Source organism: Bufo bufo, chromosome 11 (assembly GCF_905171765.1).
Source record: "Bufo bufo chromosome 11, aBufBuf1.1, whole genome shotgun sequence".
NCBI lineage: Eukaryota > Metazoa > Chordata > Amphibia > Anura > Bufonidae > Bufo > Bufo bufo.
In genome coordinates this window covers 102,185,382-102,197,514 of record NC_053399.1, presented here as the reverse complement: position 1 = coordinate 102,197,514, position 12,133 = coordinate 102,185,382, and positions in this window count along the sequence as shown.

Here is a 12,133-nt window from a genome sequence, read left to right as displayed (position 1 = left end):
ATAAATGTCCCTCTGTCCCATAAATGTCCCTCTGTCCCTCTGTCACATAAATGTCCCTCTGTCCATCAGTCCCATAAATGTCCCTCTGTCCCATAAATGTCCCTCTGTCCCATAAATGTCCCTCTGTTCCTTTGTCCCATAAATGTCCCTTTGTCCCATAAATGTCCCTCTGTCCCATAAATGTCCCTCTGTCCCATAAATGTCCCTCTGTCCCATAAATGTCCCTCTGTCCCATAAATGTCCCTCTGTCCCTCTTACCCTCTGTCCCATAAATGTCCCTCTGTCCCATAAATAAATGTCCCATAAATGTCCCTCTGTCCCATAAATGTCCCTCTGTCCCATAAATGTCCCTCTGTCCCATAAATGTCCCTCTGTCCCATAAATGTCCCTCTGTCCCATAAATGTCCCTCTGTCCCATAAATGTCCCTCTGTCCCTCTGTCCCATAAATGCCCCTCTGTCCCATAAATGTCCCTCTGTCCCTCTGTCCCATAAATGCCCCTCTGTCCCATTCTTGCCCCTCTGTCCCATTCTTGCCCCTCTGTCCCATTCTTGCCCCTCTGTCCCATAAATGTCCCTCGGTCCCATAAATGTCCCTCTGTCCTCTTACCCTCTGTCCCATAAATGTCCCTCTGTCCATCTGTCCCATAAATGTCCATCTGTCCCATAAATGTCCATCTGTCCCATAAATGTCTCTCTGTCCATCTGTCCCATAAATGTCCCTCTGTCCATCTGTCCCATAAATGTCCCTCTGTCCCATAAATGTCCATCTGTCCCATAAATGTCTCTCTGTCCATCTGTCCCATAAATGTCCCTCTGTCCATCTGTCCCATAAATGTCCCTCTGTCCCATAAATGTCCCTCTGTCCCATAAATGTCCCTCTGTCCATCTGTCCCATAAATGTCCCATAAATGTCCCTCTGTCCCATAAATGTCCCTCTGTCCCATAAATGTCCCTCTGTCCCTCTGTCACATAAATGTCCCTCTGTCCCTCTGTCCCATAAATGTCCCTCTGTCCCATAAATGTCCCTCTGTCCCATAAATGTCCCTCTGTTCCTTTGTCCCATAAATGTCCCTTTGTCCCATAAATGTCCCATAAATGTCCCTCTGTCCCATAAATGTCCCTCTGTCCCTCTTACCCTCTGTCCCTCTGTCCCATAAATAAATGTCCCATAAATGTCCCTCTGTCCCATAAATGTCCCTCTGTCCCATAAATGTCCCTCTGTCCCATAAATGTCCCTCTGTCCCATAAATGTCCCTCTGTCCCATAAATGTCCCTCTGTCCCATAAATGTCCCTCTGTCCCATAAATGCCCCTCTGTCCCATAAATGCCCCTCTGTCCCATAAATGCCCCTCTGTCCCATAAATGTCCCTCTGTCCCATAAATGTCCCTCTTACCCTCTGTCCCTCTGTCCCATAAATAAATGTCCCTCTGTCCCATAAATGCCCCTCTGTCCCATAAATGCCCCTCTGTCCCATAAATGCCCCTCTGTCCCATAAATGTCCCTCTGTCCCTCTGTCCCATAAATGTCGCTCTGTCCATCTGTCCCATAAATGTCCATCTGTCCCATAAATGTCCCTCTGTCCATCTGTCCCATAAATGTCCCTCTGTCCATCTGTCCCATAAATGTCCCTCTGTCCATCTGTCCCATAAATGTCCCTCTGTCCATCTGTCCCATAAATGTCCCTCTGTCCATCTGTCCCATAAATGTCCCTCTGTCCATCTGTCCCATAAATGTCCCTCTGTCCATCTGTCCCATAAATGTCCCTCTGTCCCATAAATGTCCCTCGGTCCCTCTTACCCTCTGTCCCTCTGTCCCATAAATGTCCATCTGTCCCATAAATGTCCCTCTGTCCATCTGTCCCATAAATGTCCCTCTGTCCCATAAATGTCCCTCGGTCCCTCTTACCCTCTGTCCCTCTGTCCCATAAATGTCCATCTGTCCCATAAATGTCCATCTGTCCCATAAATGTCCCTCTGTCCCATAAATGTCCCTCTGTCCCATAAATGTCCCTCTGTCCCTCTGTCCATCAGTCCCATAAATGTCCCTCTGCCCCATAAATGTCCCTCTGCCCCATAAATGTCCCTCTGTCCCATAAATGTCCCTCGGTCCCATAAATGTCCCTCTGTCCTCTTACCCTCTGTCCCATAAATGTCCCTCTGTCCATCTGTCCCATAAATGTCCCTCTGTCCATCTGTCCCATAAATGTCCATCTGTCCCATAAATGTCTCTCTGTCCATCTGTCCCATAAATGTCCCTCTGTCCATCTGTCCCATAAATGTCCCTCTGTCCCATAAATGTCCCTCTGTCCCATAAATGTCCCTCTGTCCATCTGTCCCATAAATGTCCCTCTGTCCCATAAATGTCCCTCTGTCCCATAAATGTCCCTCTGTCCCTCTGTCACATAAATGTCCCTCTGTCCCTCTGTCCCATAAATGTCCCTCTGTCCCATAAATGTCCCTCTGTCCCATAAATGTCCCTCTGTTCCTTTGTCCCATAAATGTCCCTTTGTCCCATAAATGTCCCATAAATGTCCCTCTGTCCCATAAATGTCCCTCTGTCCCTCTTACCCTCTGTCCCTCTGTCCCATAAATAAATGTCCCATAAATGTCCCTCTGTCCCATAAATGTCCCTCTGTCCAATAAATGTCCCTCTGTCCCATAAATGTCCCTCTGTCCCATAAATGCCCCTCTGTCCCATAAATGCCCCTCTGTCCCATAAATGCCCCTCTGTCCCATAAATGCCCCTCTGTCCCATAAATGTCCCTCTGTCCCATAAATGTCCCTCTTACCCTCTGTCCCTCTGTCCCATAAATAAATGTCCCATAAATGCCCCTCTGTCCCATAAATGCCCCTCTGTCCCATAAATGCCCCTCTGTCCCATAAATGCCCCTCTGTCCCATAAATGTCCCTCTGTCCCATAAATGTCCCTCTGTCCCTCTGTCCCATAAATGTCGCTCTGTCCATCTGTCCCATAAATGTCCCTCTGTCCATCTGTCCCATAAATGTCCCTCTGTCCATCTGTCCCATAAATGTCCCTCTGTCCATCTGTCCCATAAATGTCCCTCTGTCCATCTGTCCCATAAATGTCCCTCTGTCCATCTGTCCCATAAATGTCCCTCTGTCCCATAAATGTCCCTCGGTCCCTCTTACCCTCTGTCCCTCTGTCCCATAAATGTCCATCTGTCCCATAAATGTCCCTCTGTCCATCTGTCCCATAAATGTCCCTCTGTCCATCTGTCCCATAAATGTCCCTCTGTCCCATAAATGTCCCTCGGTCCCTCTTACCCTCTGTCCCTCTGTCCCATAAATGTCCCTCTGTCCCATAAATGTCCCTCTGTCACATAAATGTCCCTCTGTCCCTCTGTCCATCAGTCCCATAAATGTCCCTCTGCCCCATAAATGTCCCTCTGCCCCATAAATGTCCCTCTGCCCCATAAATGTCCCTCTGTCCCATAAATGTTCCTCTGTCCCATAAATGTTCCTCTGTCCCATAAATGTCCCTCTGTCCCATAAATGTCCCATAAATGTCCCTCTGCCCCATAAATGTCCCTCTGCCCCATAAATGTCCCTTTGTCCCATAAATGTCCCTCTGTTCCTTTGTCCCTTTGTCCCATAAATGTCCCTCTGTCCCATAAATGTCCCTCTGTCCATCTGTCCCATAAATGTCCCTCTGTCCCATAAATGTCCCTCTGTCCATCTGTCCCATAAATGTCCCATAAATGTCCCTCTGTCCCATAAATGTCCCTCTGTCCCATAAATGTCCCTCTGCCCCATAAATGTCCATCTGTCCCTCTGTCCCATAAATGTCCCTCTGTCCCATAAATGTCCCTCTGTCCATCTGTCCCATAAATGTCCCTCTGTCCATCTGTCCCATAAATGTCCCTTTGTCCCTCTGTCCCATAAATGTCCCTCTGTCCAATAAATGTCCCTCTGTCCCATAAATGTCCCTCTGTCCCTCTTACCCTCTGTCCCTCTGTCCCATAAATAAATGTCCCATAAATGTCCCTCTGTCCCATAAATGTCCCTCTGTCCCATAAATGTCCCTCTGTCCCTCTGTCCCATAAATGCCCCTCTGTCCCATAAATGCCCCTCTGTCCCATAAATGCCCCTCTGTCCCATAAATGCCCCTCTGTCCCATAAATGCCCCTCTGTCCCATAAATGCCCCTCTGTCCCATAAATGTCCCTCGGTCCCATAAATGTCCCTCTGTCCCATAAATGTCCCTCTGTCCCTCTGTCCCATAAATGCCCCTCTGTCCCATAAATGCCCCTCGGTCCCATAAATGCCCCTCGGTCCCATAAATGTCCCTCTGTCCCATAAATGTCCCTCTGTCCCATAAATGTCCCTCTGTCCCATAAATGCCCCTCTGTCCCATAAATGCCCCTCTGTCCCATAAATGCCCCTCTGTCCCATAAATGCCCCTCTGTCCCATAAATGCCCCTCTGTCCCATAAATGCCCCTCTGTCCCATAAATGCCCCTCTGTCCCATAAATGCCCCTCTGTCCCATAAATGTCCCTCTGTCCCTCTGTCCTCTTACCCTCTGTCCCATAAATGTCCCTCTGTCCATCTGTCCCATAAATGTCCCTCTGTCCATCTGTCCCATAAATGTCCCTCGGTCCCTCTTACCCTCTGTCCCTCTGTCCCATAAATGTCCCTCTGTCCCATAAATGTCCCTCTTACCCTCTGTCCCTCTGTCCCATAAATGTCCCTCTGTCCCATAAATGTCCCTCTGTCCCTCTGTCCATCAGTCCCATAAATGTCCCTCTGCCCCATAAATGTCCCTCTGCCCCATAAATGTCCCTCTGCCCCATAAATGTCCCTCTGCCCCATAAATGTCCCTCTGTCCCATAAATGTTCCTCTGTCCCATAAATGTTCCTCTGTCCCATAAATGTCCCTCTGTCCCATAAATGTCCCATAAATGTCCCTCTGCCCCATAAATGTCCCTTTGTCCCATAAATGTCCCTCTGTCCCATAAATGCCCCTCTGTCCATCTGTCCCATAAATGTCCTATAAATGTCCCTCTGTCCCATAAATGTCCCTCTGTCCATCTGTCCCATAAATGTCCCTCTGTCCATCTGTCCCATAAATGTCCCTCTGTCCATCTGTCCCATAAATGTCCCTCTGTCCATCTGTCCCATAAATGTCCCTCTGTCCATCTGTCCCATAAATGTCCCTTTGTCCCTCTGTCCCATAAATGTCCCTCTGTCCCATAAATGACCCTCTGCCCCATAAATGTCCATCTGTCCCTCTGTCCCACAAATGTCCCTCTGTCCCATAAATGTCCCTCTGCCCCATAAATGTCCATCTGTCCCTCTGTCCCATAAATGTCCCTCTGTCCCATAAATGTCCCTCTGTCCATCTGTCCCATAAATGTCCCTCTGTCCATCTGTCCCATAAATGTCCCTCTGTCCATCTGTCCCATAAATGTCCCTCTGTCCCATAAATGTCCCTTTGTCCCTCTGTCCCATAAATGTCCCTCTGTCCCATAAATGTCCCTCTGTCCCTCTTACCCTCTGTCCCTCTGTCCTATAAATAAATGTCCCATAAATGTCCCTCTGTCCCATAAATGTCCCTCTGTCCCATAAATGTCCCTCTGTCCCATAAATGTCCCTCTGTCCCTCTGTCCCATAAATGCCCCTCTGTCCCATAAATGCCCCTCTGTCCCATAAATGCCCCTCTGTCCCATAAATGTCCCTCGGTCCCATAAATGTCCCTCTGTCCTCTTACCCTCTGTCCCATAAATGTCCCTCTGTCCCTCTGTCCTCTTACCCTCTGTCCCATAAATGTCCCTCTGTCCATCTGTCCCATAAATGTTCCTCTGCCCCATAAATGTTCCTCTGTCCCATAAATGTTCCTCTGTCCCATAAATGTCCCTCTGTCCCATAAATGTCCCATAAATGTCCCTCTGCCCCATAAATGTCCCTTTGTCCCATAAATGTCCCTCTGTTCCTTTGTCCCTTTGTCCCATAAATGTCCCTCTGTCCCATAAATGTCCCTCTGTCCATCTGTCCCATAAATGTCCCATAAATGTCCCTCTGTCCCATAAATGTCCCTCTGTCCATCTGTCCCATAAATGTCCCTCTGTCCCATAAATGTCCCTCTGTCCCATAAATGTCCCTTTGTCCCTCTGTCCCATAAATGTCCCTCTGTCCCATAAATGTCCCTCTGTCCCATAAATGACCCTCTGTCCCTCTGTCCCATAAATGTCCCTCTGTCCCATAAATGTCCCTCTACCCCATAAATGTCCCTCTACCCCATAAATGTCCCTCTGCCCCATAAATGTCCCTCTGCCCCATAAATGTCCCTCTGCCCCATAAATGTCCCTCTGCCCCATAAATGTCCCTCTGCCCCATAAATGTCCCTCTGTCCCATAAATGTCCCTCTGTCCCATAAATGTCCCTCTGTCCCATAAATGTCCCTCTGTCCATCTGTCCCATAAATGTCCCTCTGTCCATCTGTCCCATAAATGTCCCTCTGTCCCATAGATGTCCCTCTGTCCCATAAATGTCCCATAAATGTCCCTCTGCCCCATAAATGTCCATCTGTCCCTCTGTCCCATAAATGTCCCTCTGTCCCATAAATGTCCCTCTGTCCCATAAATGTTCCTCTGTCCCATAAATGTCCCATAAATGTCCCTCTGCCCCATAAATGTCCATCTGTCCCTCTGTCCCATAAATGTCCCTCTGTCCCATAAATGTCCCTCTGTCCCATAAATGTCCCTCTGTCCCATAAATGTCCATTTGTCCCTCTGTCCCATAAATGTCCCTCTGTCCCATAAATGTCCCTCTGTCCCATAAATGTTCCTCTGTCCCATAAATGTCCATTTGTCCCTCTGTCCCATAAATGTCCCTCTGTCCCATAAATGTCCATTTGTCCCTCTGTCCCATAAATGTCCCTCTGTCCCATAAATGTCCCTCTGCCCCATAAATGTCCCTCTGTCCCATAAATGTGCCTCTGTCCCATAAATGTCCCTCTGTCCCATAAATGTCCCTCGGTCCCATAAATGTCCCTCTGTCCCTCTGTCCTCTTACCCTCTGTCCCATAAATGTCCCTCTGTCCATCTGTCCCATAAATGTCCCTCTGTCCATCTGTCCCATAAATGTCCCTCTGTCCCATAAATGTCCCTCGGTCCCTCTTACCCTCTGTCCCTCTGTCCCATAAATGTCCCTCTGTCCCATAAATGTCCCTCTTACCCTCTGTCCCTCTGTCCCATAAATGTCCCTCTGTCCCATAAATGTCCCTCTTACCCTCTGTCCCTCTGTCCCATAAATGTCCCTCTGTCCCATAAATGTCCCTCGGTCCCTCTTATCCAATGTCCCTCGGTCCCATAAATGTCCCTCTGTCCATCAGTCCCATAAATGTCCCTCTGCCCCATAAATGTCCCTCTGCCCCATAAATGTTCCTCTGTCCCATAAATGTTCCTCTGTCCCATAAATGTCCCTCTGTCCCATAAATGTCCCATAAATGTCCCTCTGCCCCATAAATGTCCCTTTGTCCCATAAATGTCCCTCTGTTCCTTTGTCCCTTTGTCCCATAAATGTCCCTCTGTCCCATAAATGTCCCTCTGTCCCATAAATGTCCCATAAATGTCCCTCTGTCCCAGAAATGTCCCTCTGTCCATCTGTCCCATAAATGTCCCTCTGTCCATCTGTCCCATAAATGTCCCTCTGTCCATCTGTCCCATAAATGTCCCTTTGTCCCTCTGTCCCATAAATGTCCCTCTGTCCCATAAATGACCCTCTGCCCCATAAATGTCCATCTGTCCCTCTGTCCCACAAATGTCCCTCTGTCCCATAAATGACCCTCTGCCCCATAAATGTCCATCTGTCCCTCTGTCCCATAAATGTCCCTCTGTCCCATAAATGTCCCTCTGTCCATCTGTCCCATAAATGTCCCTCTGTCCATCTGTCCCATAAATGTCCCTCTGTCCATCTGTCCCATAAATGTCCCTCTGTCCCATAAATGTCCCTTTGTCCCTCTGTCCCATAAATGTCCCTCTGTCCCATAAATGTCCCTCTGTCCCATAAATGTCCCTCTGTCCCTCTGTCCCATAAATAAATGTCCCATAAATGTCCCTCTGTCCCATAAATGTCCCTCTGTCCCTCTGTCCCATAAATGCCCCTCTGTCCCATAAATGCCCCTCTGTCCCATAAATGCCCCTCTGTCCCATAAATGCCCCTCTGTCCCATAAATGCCCCTCTGTCCCATAAATGCCCCTCTGTCCCATAAATGTTCCTCTGTCCCATAAATGTCCCTCTGTCCCATAAATGTCCCATAAATGTCCCTCTGCCCCATAAATGTCCCTCTGTCCCATAAATGTCCCTCTGTTCCTTTGTCCCTTTGTCCCATAAATGTCCCTCTGTCCCATAAATGTCCCTCTGTCCATCTGTCCCATAAATGTCCCATAAATGTCCCTCTGTCCCATAAATGTCCCTCTGTCCATCTGTCCCATAAATGTCCCTCTGTCCATCTGTCCCATAAATGTCCCTCTGTCCATCTGTCCCATAAATGTCCCTCTGTCCCATAAATGTCCCTCTGTCCATCTGTCCCATAAATGTCCCTCTGTCCATCTGTCCCATAAATGTCCCTCTGTCCATCTGTCCCATAAATGTCCCTCTGTCCCTCTGTCCCATAAATGTCCCTCTGTCCCATAGATGTCCCTCTGTCCCATAAATGTCCCATAAATGTCCCTCTGCCCCATAAATGTCCATCTGTCCCATAAATGTTCCTCTGTCCCATAAATGTCCCATAAATGTCCCTCTGCCCCATAAATGTCCATCTGTCCCTCTGTCCCATAAATGTCCCTCTGTCCCATAAATGTCCCTCTGTCCCATAAATGTTCCTCTGTCCCATAAATGTCCCTCTGTCCCATAAATGTTCCTCTGTCCCATAAATGTCCCATAAATGTCCCTCTGCCCCATAAATGTCCATCTGTCCCTCTGTCCCATAAATGTCCCTCTGTCCCATAAATGTCCCTCTGTCCCATAAATGTTCCTCTGTCCCATAAATGTCCCTCTGTCCCATAAATGTCCATTTGTCCCTCTGTCCCATAAATGTCCCTCTGTCCCATAAATGTCCATTTGTCCCTCTGTCCCATAAATGTCCCTCTGTCCCATAAATGTCCCTCTGTCCCATAAATGTCCCTCTGCCCCATAAATGTCCCTCTGTCCCATAAATGTCCCTCTGTCCCATAAATGTCCCTTGGTCCCATAAATGTCCCTCGGTCCCATAAATGTCCCTCTGTCCCTCTGTCCATCAGTCCCATAAATGTCCCTCTGCCCCATAAATGTCCCTCTGCCCCATAAATGTCCCTCTGCCCCATAAATGTCCCTCTGCCCCATAAATGTTCCTCTGTCCCATAAATGTCCCATAAATGTCCCTCTGCCCCATAAATGTCCCTCTGTCCCATAAATGTTCCTCTGTCCCATAAATGTCCCTCTGTCCCATAAATGTCCCATAAATGTCCCTCTGCCCCATAAATGTCCCTCTGTCCCATAAATGTCCCTCTGTTCCTTTGTCCCTTTGTCCCATAAATGTCCCTCTGTCCCATAAATGTCCCTCTGTCCCATAAATGTCCCTCTGTCCATCTGTCCCATAAATGTCCCATAAATGTCCCATAAATGTCCCTCTGTCCCATAAATGTCCCTCTGTCCATCTGTCCCATAAATGTCCCTCTGTCCATCTGTCCCATAAATGTCCCTCTGTCCATCTGTCCCATAAATGTCCCTCTGTCCATCTGTCCCATAAATGTCCCTCTGTCCCTCTGTCCCATAAATGTCCCTCTGTCCCATAGATGTCCCTCTGTCCCATAAATGTCCCATAAATGTCCCTCTGCCCCATAAATGTCCATCTGTCCCTCTGTCCCATAAATGTCCCTCTGTCCCATAAATGTCCCTCTGTCCCATAAATGTTCCTCTGTCCCATAAATGTCCCATAAATGTCCCTCTGCCCCATAAATGTCCATCTGTCCCTCTGTCCCATAAATGTCCCATAAATGTCCCTCTGCCCCATAAATGTCCATCTGTCCCTCTGTCCCATAAATGTCCCTCTGTCCCATAAATGTTCCTCTGTCCCATAAATGTCCCATAAATGTCCCTCTGCCCCATAAATGTCCATCTGTCCCTCTGTCCCATAAATGTCCCTCTGTCCCATAAATGTCCCTCTGTCCCATAAATGTTCCTCTGTCCCATAAATGTCCATTTGTCCCTCTGTCCCATAAATGTCCCTCTGTCCCATAAATGTTCCTCTGTCCCATAAATGTCCATTTGTCCCTCTGTCCCATAAATGTCCCTCTGTCCCATAAATGTCCATTTGTCCCTCTGTCCCATAAATGTCCCTCTGTCCCATAAATGTCCCTCTGCCCCATAAATGTCCCTCTGTCCCATAAATGTCCCTCTGTCCCATAAATGTCCCTCTGTCCCATAAATGTCCCTCTGTCCCATAAATGTCCCTCGGTCCCATAAATGTCCCTCTGTCCCTCTGTCCTCTTACCCTCTGTCCCATAAATGTCCCTCTGTCCATCTGTCCCATAAATGTCCCTCTGTCCATCTGTCCCATAAATGTCCCTCTGTCCCATAAATGTCCCTCGGTCCCATAAATGTCCCTCTTACCCTCTGTCCCATAAATGTCCCTCTTACCCTCTGTCCCATAAATGTCCCTCTTACCCTCTGTCCCTCTGTCCCATAAATGTCCCTCTGTCCCATAAATGTCCCTCTTACCCTCTGTCCCTCTGTCCCATAAATGTCCCTCTGTCCCATAAATGTCCCTCGGTCCCTCTTATCCTCTGTCCCTCTGTCCCATAAATGTCCCTCTGTCCCTCTGTCCATCAGTCCCATAAATGTCCCTCTGCCCCATAAATGTCCCTCTGCCCCATAAATGTCCCTCTGCCCCATAAATGTTCCTCTGTCCCATAAATGTTCCTCTGTCCCATAAATGTTCCTCTGTCCCATAAATGTCCCTCTGTCCCATAAATGTCCCATAAATGTCCCTCTGCCCCATAAATGTCCCTTTGTCCCATAAATGTCCCTCTGTTCCTTTGTCCCTTTGTCCCATAAATGTCCCTCTGTCCCATAAATGTCCCTCTGTCCCATAAATGTCCCATAAATGTCCCTCTGTCCCATAAATGTCCCTCTGTCCATCTGTCCCATAAATGTCCCTCTGTCCATCTGTCCCATAAATGTCCCTCTGTCCATCTGTCCCATAAATGTCCCTTTGTCCCTCTGTCCCATAAATGTCCCTCTGTCCAATAAATGACCCTCTGCCCCATAAATGTCCATCTGTCCCTCTGTCCCACAAATGTCCCTCTGTCCCATAAATGACCCTCTGCCCCATAAATGTCCATCTGTCCCTCTGTCCCATAAATGTCCCTCTGTCCCATAAATGTCCCTCTGTCCATCTGTCCCATAAATGTCCCTCTGTCCATCTGTCCCATAAATGTCCCTCTGTCCATCTGTCCCATAAATGTCCCTCTGTCCCTCTGTCCCATAAATGTCCTTCTGTCCCATAGATGTCCCTCTGTCCCATAAATGTCCCTTTGTCCCTCTGTCCCATAAATGTCCCTCTGTCCCATAAATGTCCCTCTGTCCCATAAATGTCCCTCTGTCCCTCTTACCCTCTGTCCCTCTGTCCCATAAATAAATGTCCCATAAATGTCCCTCTGTCCCATAAATGCCCCTCTGTCCCATAAATGCCCCTCTGTCCCATAAATGCCCCTCTGTCCCATAAATGCCCCTCTGTCCCATAAATGCCCCTCTGTCCCATAAATGTCCCTCTGTCCCATAAATGTCCCTCTGTCCTCTTACCCTCTGTCCCATAAATGTCCCTCTGTCCTCTTACCCTCTGTCCCATAAATGTCCCTCTGTCCATCTGTCCCATAAATGTCCCTCTGTCCATCTGTCCCATAAATGTCCCTCTGTCCCATAAATGTCCCTCGGTCCCTCTTACCCTCTGTCCCTCTGTCCCATAAATGTCCCTCTGTCCCATAAATGTCCCTCTGTCCCATAAATGTCCCTCTTACCCTCTGTCCCTCTGTCCCATAAATGTCCCTCTGTCACATAAATGTCCCTCTGTCCATCAGTCCCATAAATGTCCCTCTGCCCCATAAATGTCCCTCTGCCCCATAAATGTCCCTC